Raw genomic sequence first — 25,592 nt, forward strand, 5'->3', positions numbered from 1 at the left:
AAAGTACATTTCTGGATCACATTTCTGGTAAATGCTCCTGGTTACTAGCCAGCAAGCTGCTGCTTTCCTCATGATTACTAAGGGACCCATGACTCTGCCATCCCAGTACCTTGGTATTATCTTCATCCATCTGAGAAATGAAGGAAAAGAGAATAGAACAATCTACCCACTCCCTCATTGCCTTGGCCCAGAGTAACATGTCACTTCTCCTAGCCTATTGGGGAGAGCTTATCGTCTTGCCTACTTGGATGCAAAGAGGGGCCAATATTCAGGAAGGGGAAAAACAAAATTCAGTATTCTGAGTCCATTTGGGTTGCTATAACAAAAATACCATAGAATGGATGCCTTATCAACAGCAGAAATGTATTGCTTACTGTTCTGGATGCTAGAAGTCCATAAGGGTAACAGCATGGTTGTATTCTGGTGAAGGCTCTCTTCCAGGTTGCACACTGCCAACTTCTTGCTATGTCCTCACATGGTGAATGGGGCCAACAACCTCTGAGACATCTTTTATAAGGGCACTAATCCTACTTATAAAGACTCTACAATCATGACCTAATCACTTCCCAAAGGACCTACCTCCTAATGCCATCACCTTGGGGATTAGAATTTCAACTTGTGAATTTGAGGAGACATAAATATGCAGACTATAGTTAAGGGGAAAAAACAATTCCAGTGGGAGTTTAGCTGTCTCTACCACAAAATTCAAGAAAGATTTCTAGAACTCAACATACGAATCTCCAGATTGCAAAGATCCAACAACAGCATAATTCAAAGAATCTAAAAACCTCACATCATAGTACATCACTGTGAAATTGTAGAACATAAAGGCAAGAAGATACTAAAATATTCTAGGGAGAAAACTCAGGTCCTATATGAAAGATCAGGAATGAAAACTATTTTGGACTTGAAAACTGGTATCTGGAAGAAAATGAAGCAATGGCTTCCAAAAATTCTGGGGAGAAATAATTTCCAACCTAGAATGCTATACTAGCCAAACTATTCATTTAAAATAAGAGTAAAGCAATGCCTTTGTTCATAGCAAGTTTGTGGAGCATGGGTCATACTCCACAACAAGAAAGTACAACAAGAAAGTACAACAAGAAAGAAAAATTCTGGAAGCAGAAGATGCAACACAGGAAAAAGGAGAAGGTTGACGGTAAAGAGAAGTTTTAAGAAAACAACTCTCAGAAGTCCAAGAGAGCCCGGCCGGGTGTGGTTCAGCGGTTGAGCGTCGACCTAGGATCCAGGCGATCAGGGTTCAATTCCCGGTCAGGGCACATGCCCAGGTTGTGGGCTCGATCAATGACTCTCTCATCATTGATGTTTCTATCTCTCTCTCCCTCTCCTTTCCTCCCTCTAAAATCAATAAAGATATATTTAATAAAAAAAAAAGTCCAAGAGAGTAACTGGTCCTAATGGAACATAAAAATGGAGGGTACTAGGGAGGAAGTCAAAAAGGAGAAAATGGTAACTTTTTGAACTGAGAGATTTGATGGCATGTAAATCTGTATTGCCATAATTTTATACGGTATTGGAAGAATTCTCCATAGGTGAAAAAACAGCTAAGCAAAGGAAAATGAGACAATTATTAGCACCAGGGGAAAAAGTTTACAAGAAAGTTACTTTAATCATAGTAAACATTTGACTTATATTTACCCAATAATACTGAATAACAATTTAACAGAAACTTATCATCTATCTATGTTTGGATGACAGGTTGAGGTGAAGGGGGGATATAAGAGAACCACATAATTATATATCAAAATGGCTAATAAATAGATGATGTCACTTAAAAAACTGGTTCTGTTATGAAACTAGTTTAATCAGAGCTAATTTTGGATTTTGGAGCTTGTTATCTTATATAAACTATTTCCCTTAAGGATTTCCAAAGCATGGTTAAGAAAGGTTTAGATTTTCCATCTTGATGGCCCAATAAGTTCATGCTTTGGTGCAGTTTCTATTCCCAGCACATGTCAGTGATATACCAAAAAGATAAAAAGGATACATGATGAAAGCAAACATTTCTGTATATTCAGAAATATAAAGAAAAGTAAAATTGTAGGCAGAGGTGAAGCAAGAGACCACTTGGAATCTGGATCTGATAGCAGACAGTTGAACTTCTGCAAAGTAAGTGAGACTGAAGTACCTCCTTATTCTCCATCTCCACTTGAGATGCACTAGGATAGGCTTATTGCTTAAAGCTGGGGATGAGGTGGGAAATCCTCTTCCCTCACTAATTAAAGAGGCTGAAAAACTTTTTGCCACTCACTACCTGAGGCCATACCTCACAGTTATCTGTGGGCCAAGCCAGTAGGAGAACTCAGACATAGTTGGTCAACTAGGAACTTAACCAAATTGCCAAATGGCTTGGAGCCCAAGTCTTGCGCACTTTAAATGGCAGGAGCCCTGATTTACATTTTAAACCTAGTTGTAGAATTAGGGTCTAGATTTTGGAGAAAGAAACAACAAAATTACTGGAAAGAGATTGGTGATCATTGAAAAAATATCTAAGCTGAAGAATGATATGAGTCCTCTATTTAAAAGAATGCCTCAAATACCAAGGAGGATAAATGGAAATAAATCCACACCTAGGCACATTGTAGTAAAGCTACAGAACATGAAGAATAATATACAAAAGGTCTTAAGAGTTACCAGAGAGAAAAGAAAGAGAATGGACTGTTGTCTGTTAGATTCCCAGCACATTCCTTCATAATTGGAAATAGATGCCAGAAGATAATGGATTAATAGCCTCAAAGTGCTGATGGTAAATGTCAACCCAGGATTTTATACCCAGTTAACTATCATTCAAAACCAAAAGAAAAATAAGGACATTTTCTGTTACACAGAGACTAAGTGAATTCATCCACACCCCAAAGACCCTCACTAAATTAACAAGGAGTGAAGAGTTTCGGCACAAAGAAATGCAAACCAGAAAAAAAAAGGCAAAGTACAAGAAACAATGGGTAGCAAAAAGTTAATAAAATATATAAATGACTGTAATTAACTCTGATAAGAAATAGTTTACTTTTGAAAGATACAAAAGTAAAATTATAAACAATAATAAAAAGAGGGGGGTGAAATTTCTATGGATATTCAAGATATTAAAGTCATTGCTGTGTCCTGCAAAAGGGTGGGACTACCAAATAAAATTGTTAGAAAAATTTAGAATTGCTATGTATGCTAACATACATATGTAGTTTATTGTTTCAGGTCTTATATTTAGGTCTTTGATACATTTTGAGTTAATTTTTGTGTATGGTAACAAATATAACATTCCTACATACTAACAATAAAATTTCAGAAAAAGAAATGAAAAAAAAATTTTTTTTTGCAATTGCAACAAAAGGTATAAAATACCTACAAACAAACTTAACAAAGGAGGTGAAGTACCTATATACTGAAAACTACATTATTAAAAGAAATTGAAGATGACAAAGGAATGGAAAGATAGTCTGTGTTCATGGATTGGAAGAATCAACATAGTTAAAATGGCCATATTACTCAAAGCAATATACAGATTTAATGCAATTCCTATCAAAATCCCAATGGCAGGTTTTAAAGAAATAGGACAAAAAATTATCAGAGTTTTATGGACCCACAAAACACCCGGAATAGCCAATGCAATCTTGAGAAAAAAAGAACAAAGCCAGAGATATCACACTCCATGACTTCAAATTATACTACAAAGCGACAAAAATCAAAACACCATGGTATTGTTAGAAGAACAGACACACAGACCAATAGAACAGAATTGAGAGCCCAGGAATAAACCCAAATGCATATGGGCAATAATTTTCAACAAAGGAGCCAAAAGCATACAATGGAGAAAAGAAAGCCTCTTCAATAAATGATGCTGGGAAAATTGGAAAGTCACATGCAAAAGAATGAAATTGGACTTCTATTTATCACCATATGCAAATTATTTCTTTTTAAAAGAAGAACAGATTAAAAAATTATTAATCCCACAGAAGTCAGAAAAGGGAAGCAAAAATAGTAGCAAAGGGGAAAGAAAGTAAAGAAAAAGAAGACACTGAAAATAAATGTAACTTGTCAGTAAAAATAAATGCAAAAAAATAATACACTTATTAAACATGAAGATTATCAAATTGGATAAAAAATAAAATAAAATATACCCATATGCTGCTCACAAGAGAAACACATAAAACAAAGTGACAAAAAATATTTTTAAATAAAGATATTTTTAAAAAGATATCCAGAGAAACACTAATTCACAAAAACAAAACCGGCATACTAACATTATAAAATAGAATGTAAGAAAAATGTATTAAAAGGGAAAAAAGAGATATTAAAAATGGAATGAGTAAAGAAAAAGTAATTATCTAATGAGACTATTAAAAGGTTTTGGTATTGGTAAAATGTTTTTGACTAGGAGTTGATTGTATCAAAAATCTAGAAGATTTCTGTATATTTTAAGTATTTTATTAACAAATTAAAAGGATTTTTAAAAAGAAAGAAACTGGATATACTAAGCAGTACAATACTGAAAAGAGGTAGTGCAGTGAGTAATTTACAAAGGGCTAAGAACATATTTTCATTTACTATTTCCTGTTTATCAAAAATAAGGTGATCAAGCTTAATAGTAATGAGGCATACAGATTTATTAAGTTCTTATTCTCAGTTTTAATTGTCTGTAGATAAATACAAACCTCTTAGAAGAACAATTCCATTTTTAAACAGTTCCAAATAAAATATTAGAATGTGTGAGTATCAGAATGTGGGAATATATTTAAAAGGCTACTCTCTGTAATAATAAGGAAATACTTATGTTGTGCAAATATAAAACGATTTGAAATAGATATTATTAGTTTGACCTGGAAGTCAGATATATCAGGAACCACATTTTCAGGATAAATTTCAGAAAAGATATGGCAGGAAATTGTCTCTATGGGAATGGATGATTATATTAGCAATCTATTTTTTGAAGGAATGCTGATACTACAGTCATATCTGTGCCCACTCCCTTAATGTACAGTTGTATGTCTTGAAAGATACAACAAAGAGAGTTGTTCTTGTTGCATTATTTGTCACAAAGTTTTTACAATTTTTCACTTACATACTTGAGCCTCACACATTATTAACTCTTACATGTTAATTTTGTGTAGGCTTGATTGCTTTGCAAAGTTCCTGTCAGTGTTAACACAGCCTTAAAAACAGGTATTATCACTCTAAATGTCCTAGTGATAGCAGGAAGTCTTAAGAATTGAGGCAATGTCACTTGAATATGCAACCTAATAATTACAAAGCAAAAATAGCAAGTACAGAACCATGTTGATAAGATAATGTGGAGTGAAAGAAAGATATATGGGGCAGAATTCTATACACACTCTGAATGTTACTATGCAAAATGCAATAATTATATTAAAAGAGAATAAAGAGCTATTGCAATTGGGCAGTAAGATTTTAAATGATTTTCTTCTCTTTTCCAAAATTGTCCATATAACTATTACTTTTATAATTAAATTTTATACTTTTATAAATCTAATATAATTATATTTTAAAATAACAGAGTAATTTGAAAAAGATTTGAAAAATACAAACTTTTGAAGCTAAGAAAATGTATCAAAGAAAGGAGAATAAACACAGCATTAAAAAGGAGGTTCACAATAGCATATTCAGCAGTAAAAAGAATGGGGGGTTCAGGCCAAGGAACAAATCAAATACCAATGCCCAGAAGAAAAACAACTCTTGAGAGTTAAGTACTTCAGATTTTTTATTAGCTCTTAGTAAATAAAGTAAGATTAAAGGAAAGCATTGGAGACAGCCAAGAGATCTTCACTCCTCAACCTCCTCTTGTTTTGGCGGTAAGCAGGAAGAAATTAAATAAAGACCATATGTTCTATTATTTTACCTGGTCAGCAGGCTGTAGACTTTTGAAAGAAGATAAAATAAGAACAACTTTCAAGAGCATTCAGGTGTACAGCTCAGCTTGGGGAGCTGAACTTTGCTTTCACTCCAAGTGGTCACAATGCCACCGAGTAGCCAGTGCTAGAACAGAATCATGCACAGCTTAGTTTCCCACAGGGCTTAAGAATTCTACTCATGACTGGCTTGGCCTTTGTCTGTCTTCAAAGCATTTCTAGCTTTTACTTATCCAAATGTTTATTCTGCCCTAGTAGTTTAATTCATGTATGAAAAAGATTGAGGCATATGAATGTGCATGTTTCCTAAATTTAAAATGGAAGTGGATTCAGAACAGGATTTTCTAAGTCACATCCATACTACAGGTTGAATGTAGTAACTTGTTCTTGAAAGTCCCTGATCTAGTTTTGTAAAAAATTTAGGTGAAATGAAAGTGAAAAATGAGTGCCTTGCCACCCCCTGCCCTGCACAGAGCACCAGGCAATGGGGCATCCATCTGGTTCTTGTGCTGGATCTTAGCTTCCTGGACTTTTCCTTCTAAGCAGGGATCCAAGAGTGATAATGGAATTCAACTTGAATGCACAACCACGTCACTTTTATTATTTAACATGGAGCCCACCCAGACTCCGTGAGAAGAAGCAACACATCAGCACCACCCAGTTAAAAGTAACTTTTAATATTTTCCCCTTAATGACATCAAGCTCAGCCTCCTGCTAGGGACTTTATCAAGATACCTATATAACTTTATTAACCAATGTCACTCCAATAAATTCAATAAAAAATTAAAAATAAATAATTTAAAAACCTTTAAAAAGAGAGAGAGAGAGCTAATCAGATGATCTTCTGCTCCACCCGCAATTACTATTCTCATTAGCATGTGAGGTTATCTTTATAATGTCACTGGAATTAGGTGGGGTTCTTACTTCCTAGGCAAGTGGAAAATGTGCAGATCAGCTGTGGCATCAACTTTTATGATATCTAGTCAGTTTCCCACGATTTTATTGGTCCCTCAAATTATTGTGGTTAAAAGAATAAAAACTATGTTAACACATAGAGAACAGTGTGGTGATAGCCAGAGGGAAAGGGGAGGGATGCTAGGTGGAGGAGAGCAAAGGGGTAGAGAATAGGGATGGAAATTGACTTTGCTTGGGGTGATGAGCACCAAATGCCCTGTGCAGATGATGTTTTGAAACCCTTACCCCAATAAATTCAATAACTAATAAAAAAAGATATTCACATTCAGTAAAATATTCATGTATGAAGTAAAATTTGCACTTTAAAAGTATTGTACTTAGCAGTTTGCATTCTGTTTCAATATTTTAAATTTTAAACATAAACTATAACTCCAAATGGTCACATGACATCAGAGAATTGAAGGAAGTCCAGTTCTGTCTCTTCATCTGTACAATCGCTGTGTTATCACTGTTTATATCAACTGTTTAAATACAAGAATATCCAGCACTACAGCGGATGGGAGGCACATAGTGCAGCCAATGCCAGCACAGATGATTCTGAATGTAGATGATTTGGAACTTACTCTTGGAGTGAATGCATGGGTATGAGGGAGCCACCGTGTAACTGAGAATTGATTTCCATGTAGGATTTAGTACTTATTAAAGAATAAGTAATGAAAATGCAAAACAGAACAAAAAAACTATGTTATAGCTTTGCCTGCTTCCTCTCCCTATGTTTTCATCCTCCTGCCCATAGTTTGGCTGACCTACACAGTGTCTATTGAATTTACTAATGTAACCCCCACCAGCTGATCTTCAGGCTTTTCTCCTCATCCTACACAATTGAGGAGCCTTGATTTATCATTTCTATTCAATAGTATTTTTATAAAGATTGGCATTATATATTTAAGTCTGGGCTAAGGTTTGTAATTATAGGGACACTTTAATGCAATCTTGCCTCTGGTTCATTATTACAGATTTGGGACTAGGGTTAGTAAGAATTTCTTCTAAAACTGCCAACTTTCTTGGTTTCAATAAGCAATTTTCTTAGTTTCAATAGACAATTATAGGATTTCAATAAGCAAGATAACTCTGGTCTAGAATGAGGTTGATATTTGTCATGAACTGTTATCTTCTCTATCTCCTCAGGGACTTCCTTGGAGTTTTTAGTACTCATCACAGAAAAGCTGTAAGATTACATTTGACAATTCTGATCCTGTCCAAGAAAAGAAAATCCAAAGCAAAAAATGTTACCCAAATTTGCCTGTCAGATAGTTTAGTATTTCAAAGGAGGTCTCTGATAAGAGATGTGACTATAGACAAAGAAAACTCAACACTATTATATCATAAGTTTATCATTCCTATGTTTTTTGCCTGGGAACCATGGTCTCTATGGTCTAGGGAAATATTCCTCAGATTCTTCAAGTTTTTCTATCATGTGTTTTCATGTCAATGATAATCTAAAAACAATAGAAACGTATTTTGAATCACAAAACCAGTCCACAACTTCTTATGCCAAATCCCTAAAGTCAGATGTCCTTTAGAATTCACATTTTTTCAGATTTTAGGAAGATTATATGGTGCACATACTGTATTATATAACACCCACAGTGGAGACAGGGAAAGCCATGAGAAATCAATCATGAATATTTCTGTAGTGAAATATGTGAAACTAAGTGTGATAAACATAAAAATGAATTTAAAAGAAAATATGAAAACTATGTCTTTGTCCAAAATGTAATTAGACTAGAAATCAACAATGAAAAGCTAGCTAGAAAATCCCCCAAATACTTGGAAATGAAATACCGCACTTCTAAATAACCCATGAGTCAAAAGAAAACCACAAGGAGATATGTAACATAAAACATGCAGAATGCAGCTAAAACAACACTAAGAGGAAAATTTATAGCATTAAATTTTTAAAACTAAAGGTCTCAAATCAATTTCTTAAACTCCTATGTGACTAAATTAGAAAAAAGAGTAAATTTAACTGAAAGCAAATTTAAAAATACAAAGGAACTTCATGGTCTGGGAAAACATATTTGCCAAGGATGTATCTGATAAGGGGCTAATTTCCAACGTGTACAAAGAACTCATAGCACTCAGCAAGAGGAAGACAAACAATCCAATTTAAAAATGGGCAAAGGACCTGAATAGACACTTCTCCAAAGAGGACATATAGATGCCAAGAGACATATGAGAAAATGCTCAATGTCACTAATCATCAGAAAGATGCAAATTAAAACCACAATGAGGTATCACTTCATACCTGTCAGAATGGCTCCATCAACAAATCAACAAATGACATGCACTGGTGAGGATGTGGAGAAAGGGGAACCCTAGTACACTGTTGGTGGGAACGCAGACGGATGCAGCCACTGTGGAAAACAGTGTGGAGGGTCCTCAAAAAATTAGAACTGGAGCTGCCTTTTTACCCAGAGATCCCACTTCTAGGAATATATCCTAAGAATCCTGGAACACTAATCAGAAAGAATATGTGCACCCCTATGTTCATAGCAGCACAATTTACAATAGCCAAGATCTGGAAACAGCCCAAGTCCTCATCAGTACATGAGTGGATAAAAAAGCTGTGGGACATATACACCATGGAATACTATGCATCTGTAAAGAAGGATCTCGTACCCTTTGGGACAGTATGGATGGACCTGGAGAATATTATGCTGAGTGAAATAAGCCAGGCAGAGAAATACAAACATCACATGATCTCACTTATATGTGAAATCTAAAGAACTTAATAAACTGATGAACAGAATAGATTCAATGACATGGAAGCATGGATCAGACTGACAAATCTCAGAGGACGGAGGAGAGTGGGTGGGTGGAGGGGGAGAAATTAACCAGAGAATTTATATGCATATGTGCACAGCCCAAGGACACAGATAATTGTGTGGAGAGGGCCTGGGGAGGGTGGTGGGAAGGGGTGGAATGGGTCATTGGAGAGAAAAAGGGGCATCTGTAATATTTTAAACAAAAATAAACAGACCAAAAATAAATAAAAGTAAACAATAATGATAAGACCCAAAATCAGTGGAATTGAAAGCAGAGAAGAGAGAAAAATCAATGAAAGCAAAATCTGTTTCTTTGGGGGGGAAAATCAATATTATTGATAAAATTTTAACCGAACTGCTACAGAAAAAAGAGAGAATACACAAATTAACAGTAACAGGAATAAAAGAGGAAATATCACTAAAGATTCTAATGGCATTAAAAGGGGAATATTATGAACAACTTTATGCTAAAAAATGTGATAACTTAAATGCAATGAAAAGAATTGCTCAAAAGTCTTAAGCTTACCATTCAAGCTCATTGAGAAGAAATGTGTAACCTGAATAATCGTATACCAAATAATGAAATGAAATTTGTAGTTAAATGCCTTCCAGCAAAGACTCTTCACTTCTACTCACTGTGAGGCCGGTATTACCCTGATGCCAAGACCAGACAAAGACATTTAAAGAAAGAAAATTACCTGCCAATACCCCCGATTAACATAGACACAAATTCCTAAACAAATATTAGCAAAGAAAATGCAGGAATAAAAAAATGTATTATGACCAAATGGGACTTATCCTAGGAATACAAAGTTGGTTCAACATTCAAACATCAGTGAAACTCTGATGCAGAAAAATCATTTGACAAAATTTAACATCTATTATGCAAACTCTCTATGGAAAAAATGGAACTTTCATTCTGATAAAGGGCATCAACAAAAACAGCTGTATAGCTAACATCATACTTTCCTGTTAAAGACTGATTCCCCACCTCCTCCAAGATTAGGACTAAGGCAAGGGTGTTTATCTTCACCACTTACAGTTCACATCAATTCCTAGCCAGTGAAATACGGCAATTTTCAAAAAGAGCACAGATTGGGAAGGGATAAATAAAACTCCATATTTTCAACAACATGATTGATTATGTAGAAAATCTCAAAGAATCTACAAAAAACACACACAACACCTTTAGAACTAGTAGATGAGTTTAGCAACTTTTCAGGATACAAGATAAATTACTGGTTGTAATATAAAATGGTTTCCACCACCAGTATAGGTAAAAGTTAACCATATACTTATTTTATGGTTCAACAGTCCTACTCTGTACTTACATGAAGACATTTCTCTTCATTTGTCCACACAAAACACTGAATGTGAAAGTATTTAAAAGGTGTGTTGTTGTTTTTTAATAATCACCTAAAATTCGAAACAATTCAAACGTCCATCAGTTGGTGAATGGATAAATAAGTGGTGGTACATGTATAAAATCAAATGCTGTTTAGAAATAAAAAGGAACAAACTATAGATACAACACAGATGAATTTCAAAAGCATTATACTGAGTAAAAGAAGACAGTCTCAAATGGCTGTATACTGTATGATTCAATTTGTACGGCATTCTGGAAAAAGCAAAACTATAGGATCAGAATACAGATCAGAACAGAAGCTGCCAGGCTCTAGGGATAATGGAAACAAGAAAACTATTTGGGGAGAAAATGGAGTTATAAAGTGAACTAAGTCACAAGTTCTGATAGTGAAAGAAAAGCAAACTGCCCTTTATTTTTCCTTTTAATAGCAGATGATGAAAAAAACAAATGACTGTTCTGATCCTTTCAATATTTAATGGTATGAATACTCATAAAATTGTCAGATTAATGTTATCCTTTAAAATCCTTTCTGATTTGTCAAAGCAAACCTAATTTCCATAGGCAAGGCAATGCTAACTAAAAGCAGTTTGTGAAAAGATAGAGGTACCCAATGGGAAACTTGAATGGAGGAATTTGTAGAACCTGAATTGTCAAGAGCATATTATGAAAATTCAAATGTATTAAAGTTGACTGAATCACTGAACCCTTCATATATGTTCCCTTTAGGGAGTGCTGGGAGTGCTGAATGGAAGCAGTTACTCATTCTGTTTTCATAGTAGCTGCGCTTCAGCAGATGAACAGATACATATTATTACAGCAAGACCTTCATATTCTAGCACTTTCTAAAGTAAATACCTCCTCTTCTGGATAACACAAAGGTAGTATTTTCTGATGAACTTATTAGTCAAAGGTAGTAAAAACTGAAATGAAGAGTGTGCTATAGGAGAAGTGTGAATAAGATCAGAGACCTTATTTGCCAGTTGTGAAAGGATGATTGTCTTTGACTCAGAGGGCAATAAGCTGATAAACAGAAATCCCTTGGCATCCCCCATGGGGGCATTCAACTAGTTAGGAAAAATGTTTAAAAGCACAGTATTTGCAAAGATCAGGAAACAGACCAACTTCTGTGAAAGAAAAAATTTTAAATATAGTTTGGTTGGGTTGTTTTAAAATGTGTCTGTTACCCTTTTTTGTCTTTAGTTTTTAAATGTCTCCCATTTGAAAGATCTTCCCCTGATCCCCTTTTCCCCTCCATCTCTCAGCACCATATCTTTGCCCCTTCATACACATTGTCTCCACTTCACCCTCTCTAAATATCTTCTCCACCCATTCTAATCACTCCATTGACATGCCTGTAGTCAGTCTTGAATGATCTCAGTGTTTTCAAATTCAGTGGTCAGTTCTCTGTCCTTAACTTATCTCAAAGCACCATTCAATACAGTTGATCACTTACTCCTTGAGGTGCTAGGACAATGGGTCCCTAGCCTGTTGCTGACTGTGGACTCTTGCTAGGGAGATACTAGGAATGAGATTAGGCTGTGGGCTTCCTAGGCTAATCTGTAAGCTCTGTGAGGACAAGCATCATGCAAGGATCATGTCTAGTACCACCTTGTGTTCAGCATCACTACTTACAGTAGTTGACTGTGAAATTTATTAATGAATAAATAATTCAAAAGACAGAAGATGAATACCTGTCTTGCTGATTATGAAACAGTGGCTCTCAACGAGGGGTGATTTTGTTTCCCGGGAGACATTTGGCAATATCCGTTTGTGGTTGTCACTGGGGTTGAGGGGAACCACTGGATTCTAGTGGGTAGAGGCCAGGGACACTGCTAAATATTATAAAATACACAGGACAGCTCCCTCAACAAATAATTCTCTGGCGCCAAATGTTCATAGTACCAGGGAGGTTGAAAAACCCCTGCTTATAAAACATCACTACAAGTAGAAGGAAGCAATGACTTTCCCAACATGTTTACTCTAAGGAATTTGATAAGTAACATGAGAACCCAATGGCTTTGGCAAATGGATCTATTACACTAATGAAAACCCTGGCATTGTCCTTCCATTGGTGAAGGTCTAAAAAGACATACTAAATTCCAAAAGGGGAACTTGTCAGAAACCAAATGTAATTGTGAAAAGGCACAATACCCTGAGAGAAACCTGCCTTGAGTACAGTTAGCTAAGTAGAAACTTAGATCTTCAGGTCCTACTGGTGACTAATAAAATCCATGAAAGGCTGTGTGTGGAGTCTTGAGTCCCATGGTATTTAAAATGCCATGTCTTCCAGAGTTGCCTTGAAAATGAAAGTATAGAATTATTTGAAGGTGGAAGCAATGCAGTGGGCTAAAGTTGAAAAGTGAGCAAAAGTGCTAATGTTTACTTTTTAGCTACCATGAAAGGCAAATATGTGGACTGCTGAATTGCACCATGGTTCAGTAAGAGAGATGAATATTCTCCAGGATGAAAAGTCATCTCTGCACTCAGGAAGGAGACATTCCCCATGATGATGACTCCATGTTCTTAAATATCCTGGCAAGTGATGGAATACATTCCAGTGAAATGTACCCTCCTTTCAGGGTTCTCTTGGGTTTTCCAAGTTTTCTTTAAGTCAACTTTGCCCCCAGAAATAAAACTCACATACCTTGGCTCAGATCACCCAACCAAGGCAAAAAACAAACAAAAAAAAAACCCACAAAAACACACACACAAAAAAAAACAGAACACGTTTAAAAGGTTTGTTCGGTATACCAAAAGCAAGAGTTGCAGAGTGGATTGGACTCTTCAAAACCTACACATTTTTCAGACACAGATTTAAAAGTGCACCTTTGTTCCTGCCACATAAAAGAAAAGCAAACCTTTGTTTAATGGTTAACAATTTTTGGCAGCTACTACCTTTTAAAACGCTCCAGGGCCAAGATGACTATCTGGAGAGGCAAATTACAGATCACTTAGAGAGGAGATTATGCCATGTTGACCCGCTCTGAAGTTTGATTTTAAACAGTGATTATATTCTTATTGTGCAGGCTACATTTACTTGAGCCTTGTTATCTGGACTAAATGGTAATAGAGCAAGCAAATACATTTGTGCAAACATTGAAATAGAGCTTAGGGGCTATAAGGAGCCATACAGCACAGCACTGGGTTTGGACTGAAGAAAAATCTTGTTACAAGCCGAAGTTTAAACTGAGATATTAATTTTTAAAAAATTAGTACAGAATACACCAAGTTGCTTATCTTCAAATCTACATATAAATTTCTGGATTTTTGTGTGACTCAGCTGTGAACTAAAATGGAACCCATTCAAATTAAATTCTTGTCTACTTGCTAAACAAAGTGAAAGTTAAAACTGGGATGATGAAAAATTTCTTATTTGGGTTTTATTCCAAAACAAAACCCAAATTTTATTTGGCTGAAGCTCATAATGTGAAATACGTGCACTTACACACGTGAGTGCATGTGCATGCGCATGCACATGCACACACACACACACCCTCTCTTGATAGGATGTTTTATTAATTCTCCAGTTTGGTTGTGGCCTACTATATGAACAAGTCTTGTTTGGAGCAATGCCAGGTGAGAGAAGCAAGTCCTTTCTGGTGGCCAAATAAAGAACCTCTTCGCATGTCCCCACCTCTCTCCATTTGTCCTCTCTACCCTGCCCTAGGCTGATAGTGCCAATCCATGTATTCATGGCCAACAGAATCCGTTGGCTGCACTGTCTGATGGTCGCAGGCATCTTTTAAGTGTTTTGAACTGTGGGTTAAATGATATGCCAATTCTGCATTCTTAATATCTGCCTTATAACCCCAAATTGATGCTTTGTAATAAAAATATAATTTGGAATAGCTAAATTACAACTTGGATAAAACCTGAACTACAAACTATTTCTGAAAATTTAGTGGAGCCTCAATTATTTGGAGAAAGTAGGATCTCCGATTTTTTAGCTTCCACTTCATGTCATAAGCAAATTAAATTTAAACAAAACAGCTTTTAAAAAGACACTTTTGAAGCAATTGGAGATATTTGAATATAGACTAAATATTAGAGAACATTAAGGAATTATTGTTAATTTTGTTATTTGCGATTACATTTTATTCTATTTTTAAAGTCATTCAGGGGATTCATATTGAAATATTTAACAATGAAATGAAATAAAATACAAGATTTGCTTGAAAGTACTCCAGAAAAAAAACATACAAAAAATGGTGGTATACTTAATGAAATAAATTGGCAAACTGATGATAATCATTGAAGGTGGGCGATCAGTTTATACAGATTTATTATATGTTCTCTCTACTTCTGTACAAGTTTTTTTTAAATGCTAGAAAACAAACAACTATAAAAACAAAACAGGTTATTTCCTGGATAAAGGGAGACAATGTAAAAATACCTAGGATAATTTAGAACATCAAAACTTAAAGGGATCACAGTGGCATACCACTGCACACTTATTAGAATGGCTAAAAACAAAAGAAACTCTGACAATATAAAGTGTTGGCAAGGGTGTTAAGCAACTTTAACTCATACATTCTTGGTGAGAGTGCAAAAATGGTCAGGTCTTGCCATGGCCAGTGTGGCTCAGTTGGTTGATCATTGTCCCATGTACCCAAGAGGTTCCCAGTTTAATTCCCGGTCAGGGCACATGCCCAGGTTGCAGACTTGATCCACAGTAGGGTGTATGCAGGAGACAGCTGATTAATGTTTCTCTATCATCGATGTTTCTCTCCTTCTCTCTCTCTCCCTTCCTCTTTCTCTAAAATCAATTTTTAAAAAACCATATTTTTTAAAAAATGGTCAGGTTTCCTTGAAAAGAGTTTTGCAGTTTCATATAAAGTTAAACATAGAATTATCATATGATGCAGCAATCCCACTCCTAAGTATTTACCTAAGAGAAATTAATATTTATATTCAAACAAAAACCTGTATGTGAATGCTTATAGTGGCTTTATTCATAATTACCAAAAACTATAAACAACCCAAATATCCTACAACAGGTAATGAATAAGCAAACAGTGGTAGATTCATATAATGGAATGCTATTCAGCAACAAAAGGAACACACAGTTGATACATTTGCTGTCTTTGGTATGATGCTCTATACCTTTCTGACTCTTGCTTTTCTTGATTTCTAAGTTTACCATATCAAATGAACATTTTTGCACAAAAACATGTACACGAATGTTCATCGCAGAATTATTCATAATAACCAAAAGGCGCAAATAACCCAAATGTCCATCAACTGGATAGATAGAAAAAATGTGGTCTATCCAAATAATTGAATACTATTCCACTGTAAAGAGGAATGAAGTGAATCATGTGACAATGTGGGTGAACCTCAAAAACATTATTCTTAGTGAAAGGAGTTAATCACAAAAGACCACATATAGTATGATCCCATTTATTTATTTTTATTTTTTTTAAAAATATTACAGATGTCCCTTTTTCTCCCCAGTGACCCATTCTACCCCGTCCCCCTCCCCACCATTGTCCATGTCCTTGGGTTGTGCATATGTCTGTATAAATTCTTTGTTACTCTCTCCCCCTCCACCCACCCACCCTCCTCCATCCTTCTGACATTCGTTAGTCTGATCTATGCTTCCATGTCATTGAGTCTATTTTGTTCATCAGTTTATTAAGTTCTTTAGATTCCACGTATAAGTGAGATCATGTGATGTTTGTCTTTTTCTGCCTGGCTTATTTCACTTAGCATAATATTCTCCAGGTATATGAAATTTCCAAAATAGGCAAATCCATAGGGACAGAAAGTAAAGTAGTAATTGCCAGGGCTTGGCGGAGGAGGAAATAGCAGGTGACTGCAAAAGAGTGCAGAGTTTTTTTATTGGGTCTATGAAAATGTTTTGGAATTAGATGGTGATGATTGCCCAACTCTTTGAATATACTAAGAACCACTGAATTGTTTACTTTAAAATGGTGAGTTTTATGGTATGTGAATTATATTTCAATTTAAATAAAAAGACTGAAGCTTCACCAATAAAATAGGAACACTTTTTTGATGCATATATTCTATAGATCAAGTATCCATCAAGTTTTGGTCTTCAAGGTGATTTGCATCTCTGCAGCTAATCATGGCCTTATGTGTTGATTTTATTGTTCTGTTGGGATTATGAATATAATTTGCTTTCACTTTAATGAATTGCTATTAAGAATAGCAGTCATTTGCCACTTTCATAAAAACACAAAATTATTGATTATCTTTTATGGGTACAGATCAGTCTGCCTGAACTGAGCCTGATGCCTGGCATATAGCAAGGATTTAATGTTCATTAATATTTCCTGAATTAATGATTCTTTTGGATGAGAACAAACTCTCTTTAGTTTGAAGAGGTTATCAAACTTCCCTTCCTCAGTTATTCAGTTCTTTCATTAAAAGAATTTTACCTGAATGTTCCTCCAATTTGGACTGAGTAGCCTTAATTAGAACTGAAAACTTTTCCTTAAAACTCTTTGCCAGTTGCATGCAGCTCTCTGTGAATTCTTTCCAGCTAAATATTCCATCACTCTTTTGTTCATTAAAAGAAATTAATTCCAGCAGCTCAGCTTTGTAAACAACTTTGCAATAAAAAACAAGTGTTCACATTCAATGAATGAAAACCATTTTAGACAGGAAATGAGCTTCAGGTTCCAAATTCAGTGCCTGTGTTCCACCCAGGAACATGATTAGAAAAATATTGGAATGGGGATTGCAAAGCTTTTTCTCTAAATAATTAACTGAAGACTTTTCAGTTCCTTCAAAATTGAAAGAAATAATGGATTTTAAAATTATTTTCTGTGGTTAAGAAAGGATTCCTATATCAGATAGTATTTAGGTAAAAATGAGAAGAAACAAACATTATACTTTATTTGCTGGGATGAGAATGATTTTTTTTTTAATGAGAATTTTTTATTACCCATGGTTTACTCTAAGTGCTCGTATCTTGCTATGATTTAAGACATCAAATTGTAGACTTCTAATCTAGAAAAAACTTTTCAATGATCAGATTCAATATTTCACTTTACAGACAAGACATGAAGGTTCAGAGAGAGCTTAAGTGAAATGCTGTAAAATCACCCTACTGGTTGGTGGCAGAGTTTGTTTTTCTCTGCCTGTCTTATTTCACTTAGCATAATATTCTCCAGGTCCATCCATACTGTCCCAAAGGGTAAGAGATCCTTCTTTTTTACAGCTGCACAGTATTCCATGGTGTAAATATGCCACAGCTTTTTTATCCGCTCATCTACGGATGGGCACTTGAGCTGTTTCCAGATCTTAGCTATTGTAAATTGCGCTGCTATGAACATAGGGGTGCATATAATCTTTCTTCTTAGTGTTTCAGGGTTCTTAGGATATATTCCTAGAAGTAGGATCACTGGGTCAAAAGGCAGTTCCATTTTTAATTTTTTGAGGAATCTCCATACTGTTTTCCATAGTGGCTGCACTCGCCTGCATTCCCACCAGCAGTGGACCAGGATTCTTCTTTCTCCACATCCTCACCAGCATGTGTCATTTGTTGATTTGTTGATGGAGCCATTCTGACAGGTGTGAAGTGATACCTCATTGTGGTTTTAATTTGCATCTCTCTGCTGATTATCAAGGTTGAGCATTTTTTCATCTGCCTCTTGGCCATCTGTATGTCCTCTTTGGAGAAGTGTCTATTCAGGTCCTTTGCCCATTTTTTAAGTAGACTGTTTGTCTTTCTCTTGTTGAGTTGTATGAATTTTTTGTACAATTTGGAAATTAACCCGTTATCAGATGTATCATTGGCAAATATGTTCTCTCATACCACGGAGTTCCTTTGTATTTTGAGGATGTTTTCTTTTGTTGTGCAGAAGCTTTTTAGTTTGATGTAGCCCCATTTGTTTATTTTTTTCATTTTTTTCTCTTGCCCTAGGAGATGTATTCACTACGTGGGATGTCTGTGACTTTACTGCCTATGTTTTCTTCCAGGATTTTTATGGTTTCATGACTTACATTTAAGTCTCTTATCCATTTTGAATTTATTCTTGTATATGGAGTAAGTTGGTGATATAGTTTCATCTTTTTGTATGTATCTGTCCAGTTTTCCCAGCACCATTTATTGAAGAGACTGTCTTTACTCCATTGTGTGCTTTTGCCTCCTTTGTCAAATATTAACTGACCGTAATGGCATGGGTATTTCTGGGGTCTCTGTTCTGTTCCATTGATCTATATGTCTGTTGTTGTACCAGTACCAGGCTGTTTTGATTACAATGGTTTTGTAGTACAGTTTGATATCTGATAAAGTGATCCCTCCCACTCTGTTCTTCTTTCTCAAGATGGCTGTGGCTATTTGGGGTCTTTTTTGGTTCCATATAAATTTTTGGAATATTTGTTCTAGCTCTGTGAAATATGCTGTTGGTATTTTAATAGGAATTGCATTGAATCTATAGATTGCTTTGGATAGTATGGACATTTTAATGATATTAATTCTTCCAATCCATGAACATGGTATATTCTTTCAGTTTTTTATATCTTCCTCTATTTCCTTTTTAGTGTCCTATAGTTTTTTGAGTACAGGTCTTTTACATCCTTGGGGTTTATTCCTAGGTATCTTATTTTTTTAGTTGCAATAGTAAATGATATTATTTTTTTAATTTTCTCTTTCTGAGAGTTCATTGTTGGGATATAAAAATACCATCAATTTTCAGATGTTAATTTTCTATCTAGCTACCTTGCTGAATTCATTTATCAAATCTAGTAGTACTTTGGTGGAGTCTTTAGGGTTTTCTATGTACAATATCATGTCATCCATGAATAATGGCAGTTTTACTTCCTCCTTTCCAATTTGGATACCTTTTATGTTTTCTTTCTGTCTGATCGCTGTGGAGAAAGATTTTTAAATTGCTTCTGTCCACTGCATACTGTTTCAGGCAGCTGATGTGTCTGAGAGTAATAAACTTGAAATAAAACAGCTTGCTTCTAATTCCAATTCTTTTGCTTTCCTACTATATCACCTTGGGACTTTATGAAATGAGAATAATACTGCTTAACTGGAAAAGTTGTTAAGTATAATTGATGATAAATAGAGGAAACACATTGTATAGAGCCTGATAACCCCAGATGTAATCAATCAAACTGAAATAGTTATTGAGTCGCTAACACGTGTGCAAACCATAATACAAGTGTTGATGACACCCTGAAGGACAAATAATATGCCTACCTTCATGGACTTTACAGTCTGGTGAAGGAACACTGCCAACTTCTTAGGCAATAGGAATACAACTTTCCTTTCCTTCCTTCCTTTCCTTTCCTTCCTTTCCTTTCCTTCCTTCCTTCCTTTCCTTCCCTTCCCTTCCCTTCCCTTCCCTTCCCTTCCCTTCCCTTCCCTTCCCTTCCCTTCCCTTCCCTTCCCTTCCCTTCCCTTCCCTTCCCTTCCCTTCCCTTCCCTTCCCTCTTTCTTTCTTTCTTTCTTTCTTTCTTTCTTTCTTTCTTTCTTTCTTTCTTTCTTTCTTTCTTCTCTCTCTCTCTCTCTCTCTCTCTCTCTCTCTCTCTCTCTCTCTCTCTCTCTTTCTCCTTCCTTCCTCCTTCCTTCCTTCCTTCCTTCCTTCCTTCCTTCCTTCCTTCCTTCCTTCCTTCCTTCCTTCCTTCTTCTTTTCTTTTTTTTCTTTTTGTTCTTCATTCATCTGTATGAGTGAGTGCAGGAACATTTTTAAATAAATATTGTCAGGATTGGACAACCAAAGAGTTGTGATTAATAATCCACTAAGTGATACTCTGAATTTCCTTAGGAAGGTAAGCAAGAAAGTGGAACAAATCAAGAAATTCAGTGGACTAAGTGTTTCATGCAGTAGGAATTATCCCTCAGGTGGGGAACCAGCACCCCTTGAGGGAAAGGTACTGCAATCCTACCTTAATTTAGATGTTTCCTTTGTAACTTTTGAACATGTTAATTTCATCAGCCCCCCCACTTCCTATTTTATGTAAATATTAGATTGTAACTCAAAGAGTTTCATAAATTTAACCACGAGTCCTAAAACCATTGAAGAATTATGTTGGCATCTTTCACATTTATTATTTTTTTTCCTTTACAAAGAGAAATCTGGAAATTCACTTTCCTCTCACAGCCAAGGAATTAGAGTGGGAAGTTTTGATCTAGATCAAAGTAGCACTGCTGGTCTGACTCAATTTTTATTAACTCAAACCTTTGAAGCATGAGGTTGACATTAGGTTGTTTCTGAAGCTCCTTCGTTCTTATTCTCCCGCATGTCTAGGTACTTACTTGATCCCTGTGTATGTTATGATTTTATGGAATTTCTCAGTGTATATTATAAATAATGGTGCTCAGCTTCACAGCCCAGGAAATGATTGTGGCTATGATATTTCCTCTAAAATCTTGGAACATTTAGATAATTCTATATTTACTCAAGAATACACGTATTATTTTCCAAATCAGAGAAAAATACTGTTCAAATAATTGAGCTGATCTTTCAAAGTGAATGACTCGCATGAAGGCTTCTCATATATACACCAAGAAAAGCCCCTGGCTATCTGGAAGTCAACAAAAAATAAACTGAAATAGGCTCATTGCATGAGCTGAAAAGCTTTCTCCCTCATCACTTACAGATTTGTAGTAATATTGCATCTTGAAAATACTCTGTTCGTTCACATTATTGCTTACTTGAGGCAACTAATTGTTTTTGTATCTCAAGACCAATATGATGGTAAACCTATTTCTTTTCTGTTGGAAATTCCAAGATTTTAAATCAAAACCTCCGAGTAGAGTCCTAAAATTGCTTAGTGGTGAATATTTTTCAGTGAAGCCATATCTTACAACCACATCTGCTGAACCATAAGGTTTGTCAAGCTGTGGTCACTCTCCAACTGCCCTGTGGTCTACTTAATTTATGCCCAAAGGAATGCATGAATATAATAATCAGAATATTCATAGCGCTAAGACTTAAATGATTCTATAGAGTATTTACTAGTTTTGGGGTGTGAAGCTTTTACTTTATTTTCTTCACAAGGTAAAAGCAAATTGTTTATAATTTTTTTACATGAAAAACAATTTGCTTAATATTTCAACCCCAATTTTACAAAATAGTAGATTAAAACATGTATGTATGTCTTACACCAGTATTCAGTCTAATGAAATGTAAAACGTTAAAACATCTTTTTGATATTTTACTGAAATTGACTCTTTTACTTCAAATCAAATCTGCAAAACATGACACAGGTTCAAAATTAAATTTCCAGGGAACTAATAAGACATTATGAAATATGAAAATATTGGAAGGTTTTTTTCTCTTTTTATTCATCTCTCTGATGAGTGTCCATGCATTTTGCCTATCCTGCATTATAGTTACATCAGTGCAAAGTCCAAGGCTGTTAAATTTATAAAATATTCTAAAGCTAGGTTAGCCAAGAATTCCACAATGTTTTATGCTACTAGAGAATAAATACACAGAAATATCTTCACAGGAGTTCCAGTTATAAAGAAGGGATTTCAAAGATTCAAGAAAAGCCCAGAGGATACAAGGAAAATAGAATTGATATCTCACTCCTAAAAGGATTAGTTTAATATTTTCTATATATTCTAACTCTCCTAGAGCAAAATAATTTGAAGTTCTCCTCTGGTTCATCCTTCTCTATTTAGCCACCATTAAGTTATAAAAGCTTATATTTCAGATGTATAATGTTTAAGAACATTAAACAAAACACCAAACCAAAGGTGAATCAAAGGATGGAGAGAATGTGAATGTTTCCTTTATTTCAACTTACTGAAATAATTTAAGGCAAGAACTTGGTTCAAATTACTCATATCATAAAATTCAAGTTAAGAGGCCATTTAATAATAATAGTGGCTTATATTCAATTTTGGTTCAAAACATCTCAAGAAACCTCAACGTAAGTTACTTCTCAGATTTAACTTCCAAATAAAAGTATATGCTGTATCTAATTTTGGGGTATGTATTATAAACATAAGTAATTTGGTTAAATTCCAAGACCCTTCATTATTAAGAACCCCCAAAATTGTTGTGCCTTGTTTGAAGTGATTGTAGCCATTTCTTTTATTTCTCTGCCCCTTGGGGAGGTTTTTTAAGTCAAGACAGGACTAACCAAGAAGTACTGAGTATAGAGCCCAAAGGACAGTCTGGCCCTGAGAGCCTTATTGGTTTCGTTTGCTTCAGAATTGACAAACTGCTATCCACAGGCCAAATTTGACTCATTGTGAGTCAAATCCTCCCATGCCCATTTCATTATATACTGTCTAGCTGTGGCTGTGTTCACCCTATAGTTGCAGAATTGAACGGCTGAACAGAGGCCATACAACTTACAAGCCCAAAATATTTATTCTCTGGCCTTTCATAGAGAACAGTTCTTACTGTACCAGCTAATCTTTTCTATTTTCTGAGACCATCATGTCTGCCTGGTTTCCTTGCTTTCACCCAGACTCCTAAGTTCCCAGTCCTAATCCCCATGAGACCTTGGCTTATGTTTAACCTTTTCTGCCTATACTCTCTGAACCCCAGAAATTCTTTTGTTCCAGGCTATCATTTCCATCTCCTTCAGACAGACGCTACCAGGAATAAGATCCTCTTTACATCACCACCACAGTGTCATCCCTGCCCTCGCTCTACATTTAGGTTTAAACTCTAGGATTTTCCATCTGGTGCATATTTTGCTTGTTTTTAGGGTAGATCCCATCAGAGGGTGGTGGTATAGCATGTGCAGACCCAGTCAGCTATGCATGCTGTCCTACTGGTCTACCCAAAATTATGCAACCTGTTTCTTTCCTTTGGATCTCTTGTCTTAAAAGGGGAAGAAGCAGCAAGTTTTCCTTAGAGAACAATTCCAGTTAATAAAAGGAGAAAGAATGATGGAAATAGAATTTCTAAATAAAATAGTTATAAATAGAAATTTAAAAACCACACTGATAATTATCTCAGACGGAATCCACCAATGAATGTTAAAATGAGTGGGTAATATCCTAAGAAGAAACATAATATTTGCTTAAGTAGTATTTCTCCCAAGATATTTAGTAATTACAAAGGCAAAAATAGTAAGTTCCTAGTAGAGATTCCTGGCAGATACCATCTCAGACAGGTGATTAAAGTTAACATAACCAGTAATGCCTATGGATACCATGTACCCCTAGATATTCTTACTCAAATGTACAACCTCAGTCTAATCATGAGAAAACATCAGGCAAACCCAAATTGAGGGGCATTCTACAAAACAAGCAATCAGTACTCTTCAAAAGTGTCAAGGTCTGGGAAGAGGAACTCCTCTCAGATTAGAAGAGACTAAGGAGATATGACAATTTAATGCAACGTAGAATCCTGGAACAACAACAAAAGGACATTAGTGGAAAAACTGGTGAAATCTGAATAAGTTCTGTACTTTTGCTAATGATATTATATTAAAGTTGATTCTTAGTTTTGATAACAATTTCTATGGTTACATAAGATGTTAAAGATAGGGGAAGCTGAGTGAAGGGTATATGGGACATCTCTTTACTCTCGTTGAAACTCTTCTGTAAGTCTACTGTTATCTCCAAAAGAAAAGATGAATCGTTAAAAAGAAGTCATGTATTGACTCCTTAGGGGTGTCTTGTAGGAATCATGTTAACAAAATTAGCTCCAGAAGTTCCCTTTAATCCTTTTTTACTTCCCAATACCTCTACCATTTTTGCTAACTCTACAAATAAAGGATTCTCAGATTGGCAGAATGATTAATTAGTTCCATAACCTGTACTGATGTTGCTTCCTCTCTCTAGCATGAAGTGTCCCATGCCCAGTAGCCATTTGAGGCTCTTCTTTTTTAGCAAGATTCATGCATTTTGCACTCAGAAGGGCAGCTCTTGTAGAGATCTCATTCTAAACAAACTCAGGATCAAGGGGGTGGGCGACCAAACAGAAATTGAAATATATTAGGAAACCACATCGACAGTCAGAAAACTTCTTGATGAAGGTTGGGAAAGTATTTTGCATCACATACAGAAAGCCTGAGGAGATAGTTTACACTGTAGAAAATACTGTAAGGTAAAGCAAAATGATCATATCTTCTAAAGAAGAGTCTCTTATCAAACCATGTTGGGGCTGTTGGGACAGATTTTCTGCTCTCAACTCTGCCTATTTTCAAAGAAAACTACTTTTTTATTTTATATAGTACTATTGAGTTTCCTTCCTTCCTCAATCAGTATGTAAGTGGGCCCCTCCCCTGTGTAGGTTGCCATGCTGATCAGTGTATTGGCCAATATTAAGTGATTTCATAGAATAAGCCTGAGACTTCATGTTGGAGGAGCTCCCTTGCAGTTCCGTCTCTACCTCTGTCAGTAGATGAACCTGAGGGAGGTGTGGAGCTGCAATTCCTCAGAACTGGCTCTCCAAATTTCTTAGATATTTCAAAAATACAGATATCCTGCCCATCTTTGAAGATTCTCATTCAGTAGGTTTTGTTTAGGATTCTGATATATTCAAACAATAAGAAGGTTTGTAATGTGTAGCCAAGTTTGAATTTCCCCATAATCCTCACCAGAGAAGCATTTCAAAACACATGGGTTTGTAGAACCCAAGAATCACTATTTATCTAAAGTTCTGTGGATGATTATTACGATTCCAGCATTTGGGAAACACTGATGAA

At 35.5% G+C, this 25,592-nt stretch overlaps 1 protein-coding gene across 1 annotated transcript in view; it reads left to right on the top strand.

The window, feature by feature from the left end:
- Positions 1–25,592, top strand: part of MID1 (midline 1) — a 532,380-nt gene that overhangs the window by 146,232 nt on the left and 360,556 nt on the right. The window lies entirely within an intron of this gene.

Source organism: Miniopterus schreibersii (assembly GCF_964146895.1).
Source record: "Miniopterus schreibersii genome assembly, chromosome: X".
In the NCBI taxonomy this organism is placed as follows: Eukaryota; Metazoa; Chordata; class Mammalia; order Chiroptera; family Miniopteridae; genus Miniopterus; species Miniopterus schreibersii.